General features: G+C 43.7%; 1 pseudogene; it reads left to right on the top strand.

Moving 5' to 3' along the window:
- Positions 1–5,209: 5,209 nt before the first annotated feature.
- Positions 5,210–6,031, top strand: LOC118145823 (SWI/SNF-related matrix-associated actin-dependent regulator of chromatin subfamily E member 1-related pseudogene; annotated as a pseudogene).
- Positions 6,032–11,516: the final 5,485 nt, after the last annotated feature.

Below are 11,516 nucleotides of genomic sequence, written 5' to 3' on the forward strand. Positions count from 1 at the left end.
TCATACTTCATTGTCTTGATGACTGTAGCTTTATTGCAAGGCTTGAAATCAGGTAGTATGAGTCCCTCAACTTAGCTCATTTTCAAAATTGCATTGGATATTCTACTTTTTCACCTTTCCATACACTTTTTTTTTTTTTTTTTTTTGAGACGTGGGTCTGGTCTGTTGCCCAGGCTGGAGCATAATGGCTCAATCTTGGCTCACTGCAACCTCTACCTCCTGGGTTCAGGAGATTCTTCTGTCTCAGTCTCCTGAGTAGCTAGGATTACAGGCGAGTACCACCATGCCTGGCTAATTTTTTGTATTTTTAGAAGAGGTAGAATTTCAGCATGTTGACTAGGCTGGTCTCAAACTCCTGGCCTCAAGTGATCTGCCCACTTTGGCATACCAAAGTGCTAGGATTACAGGTGTGAGCCACCATGCCTGGCCATCCATATCAACTTTAACATCAGTTCGTCAATACATACAAAACCCCTGCTAGGATTTTTGTTGGAACAGCATCAAATCTATGCATTGAACTGGAGAGAACTGACATCTTAAGTATATTGAATTTTTCAATCATGAAAATAATATTTCTTTATCTCATCACTGTTTTGTAGTTTTCCACATACATAACTTTATATCCCAGTATATTTTTTCTTTCCCTTTTTCAGGTATTGTGAATGGTACTAATTTTGATTTTTATTTCCTATTGTTTATTGCTATTATGTGAGAGTACAGTTGCTTTTTGTATATTGATCTCATAACCTAAGACCTTGACAAATGCATTTTTAAGTTCTAGAGTTTTGTGTGTAGGTTATTTGAGCTTCTCTAGTTAGGCAATAATGTCATCTGAAAAGTTTTATTTTCCTATCTGAATGCATTTTATTTCTTGTCCTTGCCTTAACTCTGTTGAGTAGGACTTCTAGTACAAATGTTGAGCAAAAGTGCTAGAGCCGACATCCTTACTCTATTCCTAATCTTTGGAGAAAATATTCAATTTTTCATCATTCAGGATGATGTTACTTATACATGTTTATAAATGCCTTAATCATATAAAAGAAGTTCTTCTTGGCTGGGCATGGCCCCTTGCACCAGTAATCCCAGCACTTTGGGAGGCCAAGGTGGGCGGATTACCTGAGGGTGGGAGCTCAAGACCAGCCTGACCAACATGGAGAAACCCTATCTCTACTAAAAATACAAAATTAGCTGAGTGTGTGCCTGTAACCCCAGCTACTAGAGAGGCTGAGGCAGGAGAATAGCTTGAACCCAGGAGCCGGATGTTGTGGTGAGCCAAGATTGTGCCATTGCACTCCAGCCTGGGCAACAAGAGCAAAACTCCATCTCAAAAAAAAAAAAAGAAGTTAAGTTATCCTTTATTCCTAGAGTGTTGAGAAATTTATCATTAATAAGTGTTAAATTTTTCAATTCTTTTCCTACAATTATTGAAATAATCAAATGGTTTTTCCTCTAGTCTGTTGTTGTAGTGAATTACATTGATACATTGAATGTTAAACCAACCTTGCAGTCTCAGGATAAACTTTATTTGATTGTGATGTATTACACTTTTATATATTATTAGATTCAGTTTTTAGCATTCACGCTTATGAGGGAAACTCTATAGCTTCTTTTACTGTCTTTGTTTTGGTATCATATAATGCTGTCTTCATAAAGTGAGTTAGGAAGCATTCTATGTCCTTTTATTTACTAGGAGAAGTTATGTAGAATTGTGTAATTTCTTCCACAAATGTCTGGAAGAATTCCACCATGGAACAATTTGGGCCTGGAATTTTCTTTGTGAGAAGGTCTGTAACTTCAAATTCAATTTCCTTCTTTTTCTTTTTTTCTTTTTTCTTTTCTTTTTTTTTTTTTTTTGAGACAGAGTTGCTCTCTTGAAGCCCAGGCTGGAGTGCAGTGGTGCAATCCTGGCTCACCGCAACCTCCACCTCATGGGCTCCAGTGTTTCTCCAGTCTCAGACTCCCAAGTAGCTGGGATTACAGGTGCCTGCCACCATGCCTGGCTAGTTTTGTATGTTTAGTAGAGATGAGGTGCACCATGTTGGCCAGGCTGGTATCAATCTCCTGATCTCAGGTGATCTACCCACCTCAGCCTCCCAAAGTGCTGGGATTACAGGCGTGACCCACTACTACAAATTCAATTTCTTTCATAGCTATAGAATATTCAGGTAATTTATTTCTTCCTGAGTGAGTTTCATAGTTTGTGTTTTTCAAGAAATTCTTCCATCTCATGTAAAGTGTCATATTTATAAACATGCAGTTGTTTAAAGTATTCTGTTATTGTCATTTCAGTGTCTGTAGAGTCTGTAGCAATATCTTCTGCTTCATTTCTGATGGTCATTTCTGTCGTTTTTGCTTTTCTTGATCAGTCTGGCCAGATATCTATGAATTTTACTGATCTTTTCAAAGAACTAAATTTTGGCTTTTTTTTCTGTTTTCAATTTCTTTGATTTCTGTTCTTACCTTTTTTTTTTTTTTTTTTCTCCTGCTAGCTTTGGGGTTTCATTTGCTCTTTTTTTTAGTTTCCTTTTTTTTTTTTTTTTTTTTCTTTTTTAGAACAGAGTCTCATTCTGTCACTCAGGCTAGAGTGCACTGGCATGATCTCACCTCACTGCAACCTCCGCCTGCCCAGATTCAAGTGATTCTCGTGCCTCAGCCCCGCAAGTAGCTCGGATTGCAGGTATGTGCCACCACACCTGGCTAATTTTTGTATTTCTAGCAAAGATGGGGTTTCACCATGTTGCCCAGGCTGGTCTTAAACTTCTGACCTCAAGTGATCTACCTGCCTCCACCTCTCAAAGTTCTGGGATTACCAATGTGAGCCATCACACCGGGCCTTTTTAAATTTTTTTAAATGAAAACAGATTACTAACTTGAGACCTTTCTCTTTTTTTAGAGATGGGATTTCACTATGTCACCAGGCTGGAGTTCAGTGGTACAATCATAGCTCACTGCAGCCTTCAACTCCTGTGCTCAAGCAATCCTCCTGCCTCAGCCTCCAAAGTAGCTGGGACCACATGTGCCACCACACTCAGCTAATTTTTTTTTGTTTTTTGTAGGTGGGGTCTCGCTATGCTGCCCATGCTGATCTCGAACTCGTGGCCTCAAATGACCTTCCTGCCTCAGCCTCTCAAGTAGCTGGGATTACAGGTGCAAGCGACCATGCCCAGCTCTGTTAAAACTATTTTATCATTTCCTAGGAGGCGTCTTCTTTGACGCATGAGTTATTTAGTATATTTTTATTTGCAAATACTTGATGGTTTTCCAGGTATCTTTGTTATTCGTTTCTAGTTTAATTCTGTTATGAGCAGAAAACATACATTTATAGTATATTGTGGTGAATACTCAAGGTGCAACTGAAAAGACCATGTATTTTGCTGTTGTGTGAGGTGTTCTATAAATGTGAACTGGTTAATAGTGTTGTTCAGGTATTCCATGTATTTGTTGGTTTCCTGTCTACATTTTCTGTTAATTAGTTAAAGAGATGTTTCAAGGTCTCTATATTAAATGGATTTGTCTATTACTCCTCTCAGTTTTATCATTTCTTGTAATGTATTTTGGAACTCTGCTGTTAAGTACATAGATCTTTAGTATTCTTTTTTTCTTTTCTTTTTTTTTTTTAAGACAGTGTCTCATTCTGTCACCCAGTCTGGAGTGCAGTGGCATGATCTCAGTTTACTATAACCTCCGCCTCCCAGACTCAAGCAATCCTCCTGCCTCAGCCTCCCAAGTACCTGGGACTACAAGCATGTACCACCTTGCCCAGCTAATTTTTGTATTTGTGGAGATGGGGTTTCTCTATTTTGCCCAGGCTGTGTTTTGTAATGAATGTCATCATGGATTCAGTGGTATGTGTTGTATTTCTGTCTCTGACCCCTCCACTGGTATCTGAACTTATATATCAAACTATAAAGTTTGTATAGCAAGTGAGTGGCCTCATAGGCATTTAAATTTCAGAGCAAGCCAGAACTCTTTCTATCATAGTTTTCTGCATTCGAAATACCATTCAACTAATTGTGGAGGCCCTAAACTTTAGTGTCATCCTTTATTCTTCTCTTATGCTCACACTCCACGTCCAATCCATCAGCAACTCAACTCTACCTGCAAAATAGATCTTGAATGTATTTACTTTTCACCTCTGAATTCTTGGCACCCTGATCTAGGCTACTATAATATCTTACCTGCACTAAGGTGACAGTCTCCTAACTGGTCTCTCCTTGCACTGGGTCCCTGTTCATACTATTTTTCATATAGGAGCAGAAGTGTACTTGGGTTGTTTTGTTTTGTTTTGAGACAGAGTCTCGCTCTGTCACCAGGCTGGAGTGCAGTGGCATAATCTTGGTTCACTGCAACCTCCAACTCCCTGATTCAAGCCATTCTCCAGCCTCAGGCTCCTGAGTAGCTGAGATTACAGGAATACACCACCACGCCCAGCTAATTTTTTTTGTATTTTTAGTAGAGATGGGGTTTCACCATGTTGGCCAGGATGATCTCGATCTCCTAACCTTGTGATCCGCCCCAAAGTGCTGGGATTACAGGCGTGAGCCACCTTGCCTGGCCGGGTTGTTTTTATTAAAGAAGAATTTTGGGCTGGGCGCGGTGGCTCAAGCCTGTAATCCCAGCACTTTGGGAGGCCAAGGCAGGTGGATCATGAGGTCAAGATATCAATACCATCCTGGGCCACATGGTGAAAACCCGTCTCTACTAAAAATACAAAAATTAGCTGGGCATGGTGGCGCGCCTGTAATCCCAGCTACTCAGGAGGCTGAGGCAGGAGAATTGCCTGAACCCAGAAGGCGGAGGTTGCGGTGAGCCGAGATCGTGCCATTGCACTCCAGCCTGGGTAACAAGAGCAAAACTCCGTCTCCAAAAAAAAAAAAAAGGAATAATTTTAAGGCCAGATGCAGTGGCTCATGCCTGTAACCCCAGCACTTTGGGAGGCTGAGATGGGTGGATTGCTTGAGATTAGGAGTTCGAGACTAGCCTGGCCAACATGGCAAAACCCCGTCTTGACAAAAATGCAAAAATTGGAGCGTCGCGCAGTCGGGAGGTCCGGGAAAGTTTCTTTGGAGGTCCGGCCCGGAGCGGCCATATCCCACGGCCCCAAACAGTCCGGGGCGGCAAGGCTCTGGGCCAGCTTGGTGGCTTCGTGGTGGCTGTCAAGCAAGACCGCGGCGAGGGTCCACGCGCCGGCGAGAAGGGGTCCCACAAGGAGGAGCCGGTGAAGAAACGCGGCTGGCCCAAGGGTAAGAAGTGGAAGAATATTCTGCCGAATGGGCCCAAGGCACGAGTCACCGGCTACGTGCGCTTCCTGAACAAACGGCGCGGGCAGATCCGCACGCGCCACCCAGACCTGCCCTTTCCCGAGATCACCAAGATGCTGGGCGTGGAGTGGAGCAAGCTGCAGCCAACAGATAAGCAGCGGTACCTGGATGAGGCGGAGAGAGAGAAGCAGCAGTACATGAAGGAGCTGCGGGCATACCAGCAGTCGGAAGCCTCCAAGATGTGCACGGAGAAGATGCAGGAGAAGAAGATCAAGAAAGAAGACTCGGGCCCGGGGCTCATGAACACCCTCCTGAACGGACACAAGGGTGGGGACTGCGACGGCTTTTCCACCTTCGATGGTCCTATCTTCACTGAAGAGTTCTTGGACCAAAACAAAGCCCGCGAGGCTGAGCTGCGGCGCTTGCGGAAGATGAACGTGGCCTTCGAGAAGCAGAACGCGGTGCTGAAGAGGCACACGCAGAGCATAAGCAGCGCGCGCGAGCGTCTGGAGCAGGAGCTGGCGCTGGAGGAGCGGCGGACGCTGGCGTTGCAGCAGCAGCTCCAGGCCGTGCGCCAGGCGCTCACCGCCAGCTTCGCCTCTCTGGCACCCTGAACTTCTACATGGCCCGGCTGCACGGTGCCATCGAGCGCGACCTCGCACAGCACGAGACGCTCATCATCCGCATCAAGGAAATCCTGGCCCAGGTAGCCTGTAAGGAGTGGGCGGGCCCATGATGCAAAGGAGAAGCTGTGGGCGCGGCCCTGCCCCACCCTGCCCCGTGGATGAGAGGCTGAAGGTCCACCCTTTGGTGCGTGGTCCCATCTTGCACCTTGGGGGCTCCAGCCCCCCTAAAATTAAATTTTTAAAATTAAATTAAATGTGGCATCCCTTTAGCTTTCAATCACCCCAGTCCCCTGAACCCAGAAGAAACACTCGCTGCGACCGCACAACCGCGGGTACCCCTCATTGGAGGACAGCCATGCACCGCGCGGTTCTCCCCGTTATCCCCGGGACCAGGACAGACAACCACCCCCAGCACACAGCAGGACCCCCCAGATTACCCGGGTGTGTGCCCTGGGCCACACAGGCTGCTGCCCTGTGGGGACTTACCTGGGATGGGTCCCCAATGCCTGCCCCCAGATGGGGGGGTGGTCTTGCCCATCCTGCCCTCCTCCGGCCGGGGACCCTCCTGGGTGTGGCCCCTTCCCACTGTTGGATCCGGACTTTTTAAATAAATAGAAACGGAATTCCTGTTTTCAAAAAAAAAAAAAAAAATGCAAAAATTAGGCAGGTGTGGTAGCACATGCCTGTAATCCCAGCTATTCGGGAGGCTGAGGCAGGAGAATCTCTTGTACACGGGTGCCAGAGGTTGCAGTGAGCCAAGATTGCACCACTGCACCCTGGCCTGGGCAACACAGCAAGATCCTGTCCCAAAATAACTTTTTTTTAGTAGAAAATGGATCATGTTTAGCTTTAAAACTCTGCAATGTTTTGGATCCCCATGCTCACCTGTCTTCTGTTTCATTCCCATTCTTGGCCCTAGAGTTAAGCCCTATCTTAATGTGGTATTTATCACGCTGCTGCATGTCTTCCCACTTCTACTATATACATCTGCTCGGGTGGCCATCACAAAATACCACAGAGTAGGAACCTGAAACAACAGCTCTGGAGGCTAGAAGCTGAAGATCAAGAGGCCAGGAGGGTGATTTGGGGTAAGGCCTCTCTTCCTGCCCTTTAGAGAGCTGTCTTCCTGCCATGTTTTCACAAGGCCTTTCCTCTTTGTGCATTTAGGAAAAAAGAGAGCACTCTGATAGCTCTTCCTGTTTTTATAAGGACCCCAGTCCTATGAGCTTAGGGATTCACTTTACGACCTCATTTAGACTTAATTACCTCTATATAGGCCTTATCTCCAATACACTTACTTAGGGGGTTTGGGCCTCAATATATGAATTTGGCAGAGAACACAATTCCGTCCATAAGATAATGTATCCCTAAATTATAGAAAGGCAGGAGCTGGACGCGGTGGCTCACACCTGTAATCCCAGCACTTTGGGAGGCTGAGGCGGGCTGATCACCTGTGGTTGGGAGTCTGAGACCAGCCTGACCAACATGGAGAAACCCCGTCTCTACTAAAAATACAAAATTAGCTGGGCATGGTGCATGCCTGTAATCCCAGCCACTCAGGAGGCGGTGGCAAGAGAGTCACTTGAACCTGGGAGGTGGAGGATGCAGTGAGCTAAGATTGTGCCATTGCACTCCAGCCTGGGCAACAAGAGCAGAACTCTGTTTCTCTCTCTCTCTCTCTATCTCCATATATATATGCAGACAGATAGGCAAGTAGATAGAATTACACTGTGGTAAAAGATTATCTAACTATATCATATTTACATCAACGAATGAAATCTAAGGAAATTGCTATTAGTAATTTTCCACTTAATTGCTGTGCCTTCCTCCACCAAAAACTCATATCAATCATGTTTTCAAGAACCGTTTCCAAGCTCTAGTTTTAAAAAATCTACATGTGAATTCAAATTACAAAGTAGTAAAGTCACCTCTGAGACTTCATTATATGATTTACACAATGTGACGGAAATTATGATTATACAATTTTATATCCTTCATCTTTATACCCATATATTTAAATCTCTCCTGTCTGAAATAAATATTCTGTAATCAAACAAATTAAACTTTAAAATGTTTTTTAGTCCAAGCACAGTGAATTACACAGCTGTAATCCCAGCACTTTGGGACGCCAAGGAGAGCTGATCGCTTGAGCCCAGGATTTTGAGACCAGCCTGGCCAACGTGGTGAAACTTGGTCTCTACAAAAAAGTAGCTGGGCATGGTGCACGCCTGAAGTGCCAGCTACTCAGGAGGCTGAGGTGGGAGGACTGGTTAGCCCAGGAGGTAGAGGCTGCAGTGAGTCAAGATTATCCCACTGCACTCCAGCCTGGGCAATATAATAAGACAAAACAAAAATGTTTTTTGGAAGTGTAAGAATGGGATGAAGAGAAGTTGGCTAACAAGTACAAAAATAGTTATATAGAGAAAAGAAATTCTAGTGTTCAATAGGACAGCAGGGTGACTATAGTTATCAATAACGTATCATACATTTCAAAATAGTTAGAACATTTGGAATGTTCTCAACACACAAAAAAATGGTATCTATTTGAGGTGAGCGATATCCCAATTATCCCAGTTTGATCATTGCACATTGAATGTATATATCCAAATATCATAGGTACCCCATAAATATGTACAATTATATATCAATAGAAATGCCTTTTATAGGAATGAAGCCAAGAACTTTATTTCTAATAAAATGGAAATTTTCTTTTAAAAAATAAAATCCTTTATTTAAAATTATGTGGACTGAGTGCACCAGTAATCCAAGCACTCTGAAAGGCCGAGGCAGGAAGATTGCTTGAGGGCAGGAGCTGGAGACCAGCCTGGGCAACACAGTAAGACCCCATCTCTACAAAATAAACAATTAAAAAGTTAGCCAAGCATGGTGACATGCACTTGTAGTCCCAGTGACTTGGGAGGCTGAGTTGGGAGGACTGCTTGAGCCCAGGAAGCAGAGGCTGCAGTGAGCTGTGACTGTGCCACCGCATCAACAGAACAAGACCCTGTCTCAAAAAAAAAAAGAAAGAAAGAAAAGGAAATAAATAAATAAATAAAATTATGTAGAAAAGAAACATGTTATTTTCAAAGCCTTTTAAATATTCAAGTTTAGTTGAATGAAAAAAATATAATCCATATCTGTCACTGAAGTCATCACATTTCCATCATTTTTCTAGTAAATTGGTTAAATTTTCTTTCATTACACCTCTCACAATTTTGTCATTTTGAGTAAGGCAAACAACTCAGCCTTGGTAATACTGTGTCTCATTTAACAATCTATTTCTGTCTTATTCTTGGCAGTTACCAATGACCTGGTGCTGTTGACACATTTTCAGTGTGTGGCTATGTGCAAAATGCTGCCATGTTGCTATTTTCCTACACAGCTCTCCCCTTTGATCACCAACCTTGTCTTGTCTCCCACGCTCCCTTGCAGCTTTCATTGTTTTTCATTCATTTGAAACTATCTGGAAAAAAGGAGGGTCCTTAAAGAATAGTCTCCTTTCCAGTCATTGCTGCCAACTTAGAAATATTCCAATTTCTTTCTTGCTGAGTATTTTTAGTTTGTTAAGAAGATTTTTTTTCTTCCCACCTAGCCAAGATTAGTTAAAACCTAGGTCTACCCAATTGTCCTCCAGCAGTAACATCCCAGGACCCTCAGGTGTCACAGCGGGAGGATCACAGGATTTAAAATCAAAACATTTTATTTTATTTCAAGTCATAATCCTACCATTTTCCCAACCAGGGACCTTGGGCAATCACTGAGCTACTCTGGGCTTCAGTGTCCTCATCTGTAAAATGGGGGCGATCATACCACCTAGTTTTCAGGGTTGTTTTAAGGATTACATAAATGAGTGTACATGAATATCCATTGAGAAGTATAATGCAGTGATGTTAATGTTAGCTCAGTTTAATAAACATTTCTTTAATAACTAGTGGGCTGGGAAGCTCAAAGGGCTACAGGTAATAGGTAATGCAAATGCATGCAGCAGGCAGGGTTTCATGCCTCAAGAAGTGGGGAAGGTATGTGTCTGGAGATCTTGAACACACAAGCCTGTTTGAGGACAACCTCAGCTCAACTCTAGCCTACAGTCTCCATCTCAGAAAAGGATCTGATGTTACCAGATGTTTCGATTTTTCAAGAAAAGCTAGAAAATATGATAATTTCAACATGAAATATTTTTATTTTAAATGTTGACAACTAATTTTTAAAAATCCCTTTGTGAGTGAAAAAACAATACTTATCTACTAGCTGAATTTGCCCTACAGACCTCTAGTTTTGTCTGCTTTGTGCTATATACTATGGGAGGCCCTAAGAATGCGAAGAAAAAATATATAGTCCATGGTGGACACGGAGATGTACTACCTTGATCCTCTTTCGAGAAAGGATGTGCTGCCCAGCTGCAGAGAGTGCTGTCTGCAGGTGGCCCTCAGCTGTCAGCCTCATCAGTTGTTGCTTCAGCTGCCGAGCTGCCTCCCTCTTGGTCACGTCCCTTCCTGGGTGGCCCATACCCGCTGATGGGTGGAGGCAGGAGTTTAAAGACCTAGCTACCTCACACCAACTTGGAACAATTCTGAAAGGCCATTCTAGCTCCGGAGCTCTTCATGGTGTCAGGTGAAGCAGTTGTTAGGTTTGAATCAGAGCTTAACTTCATCCTGGGTCCATTACCTCCTCCTTCTCTTCCTTTCCAGAGGTGATGATCCAAAGGCCCACATAAACATTTTGTACACTACACTCCATCTCAGAATCAGCTTCCTGGGGAATCCAGCATGCAGCATGATCCTTGAACTCATGGAACAATCTGTATGATGAACCAGGTGGACAGATGAATGGAATACCGTGTGAGAAGTGCTAGGATAGACACATAAAGAAAAGGTTATAGGAGGCCAGGCATGGTGGCTCATGCCTGTAATCCCAGCACTTTGGGAGGCTGAGGCAGGCAGATCATGAGGTCAGGAGATCGAGACCATCCTGGCCAACATGGTGCAATCCCATCTCTACTAAAAATACAAAAAATTAGCTGGACATGGTGGCATGTGCCTGTAATCCCAGTTACTCAGGAGGCTGAAGCAGGAGAATCACTTGAACCAGGGATTCAGAGGTTGCAGTGAGCTGAGATCATGCCACTGTACTCTAGCCTGGAGACAGAGTGAGACTCCATCTCAAAAAAAAAAAAGGTTATAGGAAAGGAGGAGAAGTACATCAATTCAATCAATGAGACTCGAGTTTTTCCTGAAGTGGATAATCTTGAGATAATTTTTGAAGGTTTTTAAGCATATAAAGAAGGAAGAACAGGCCAGGCTCAGTGGCTCATGCCTGGGGTTTTGCTTAGTGCTGCCAAATCGCAGCACTTTGGCAGTCCAAGGTGAGAGGATCACTTCAGGCCAGTAGTTCAAGATCAGCCTCGGCAACATAGTGAGACCCTGTCTCTACAAAAAAAGAAGAAAGAAAAAGAAGAAGAACAAGGGAGGAGGAGGAAGAAGAGGAGGAGGAGAAGGAGGAAGAGGAGGAGAAAGAACAGGTATTTCAGGCAAAGCAGACACTGAAAGCAAGCAGTAAATGTACATCGAAGAAACAGAGATCCAATATACAAGAAGGATCAGCAGCAGTTTGGTACTAAGAGAGCTTAAAA

The sequence above is a fragment of the Callithrix jacchus genome, chromosome 1 (assembly GCF_049354715.1).
Source record: "Callithrix jacchus isolate 240 chromosome 1, calJac240_pri, whole genome shotgun sequence".
NCBI classification, from domain to species: domain Eukaryota; kingdom Metazoa; phylum Chordata; class Mammalia; order Primates; family Cebidae; genus Callithrix; species Callithrix jacchus.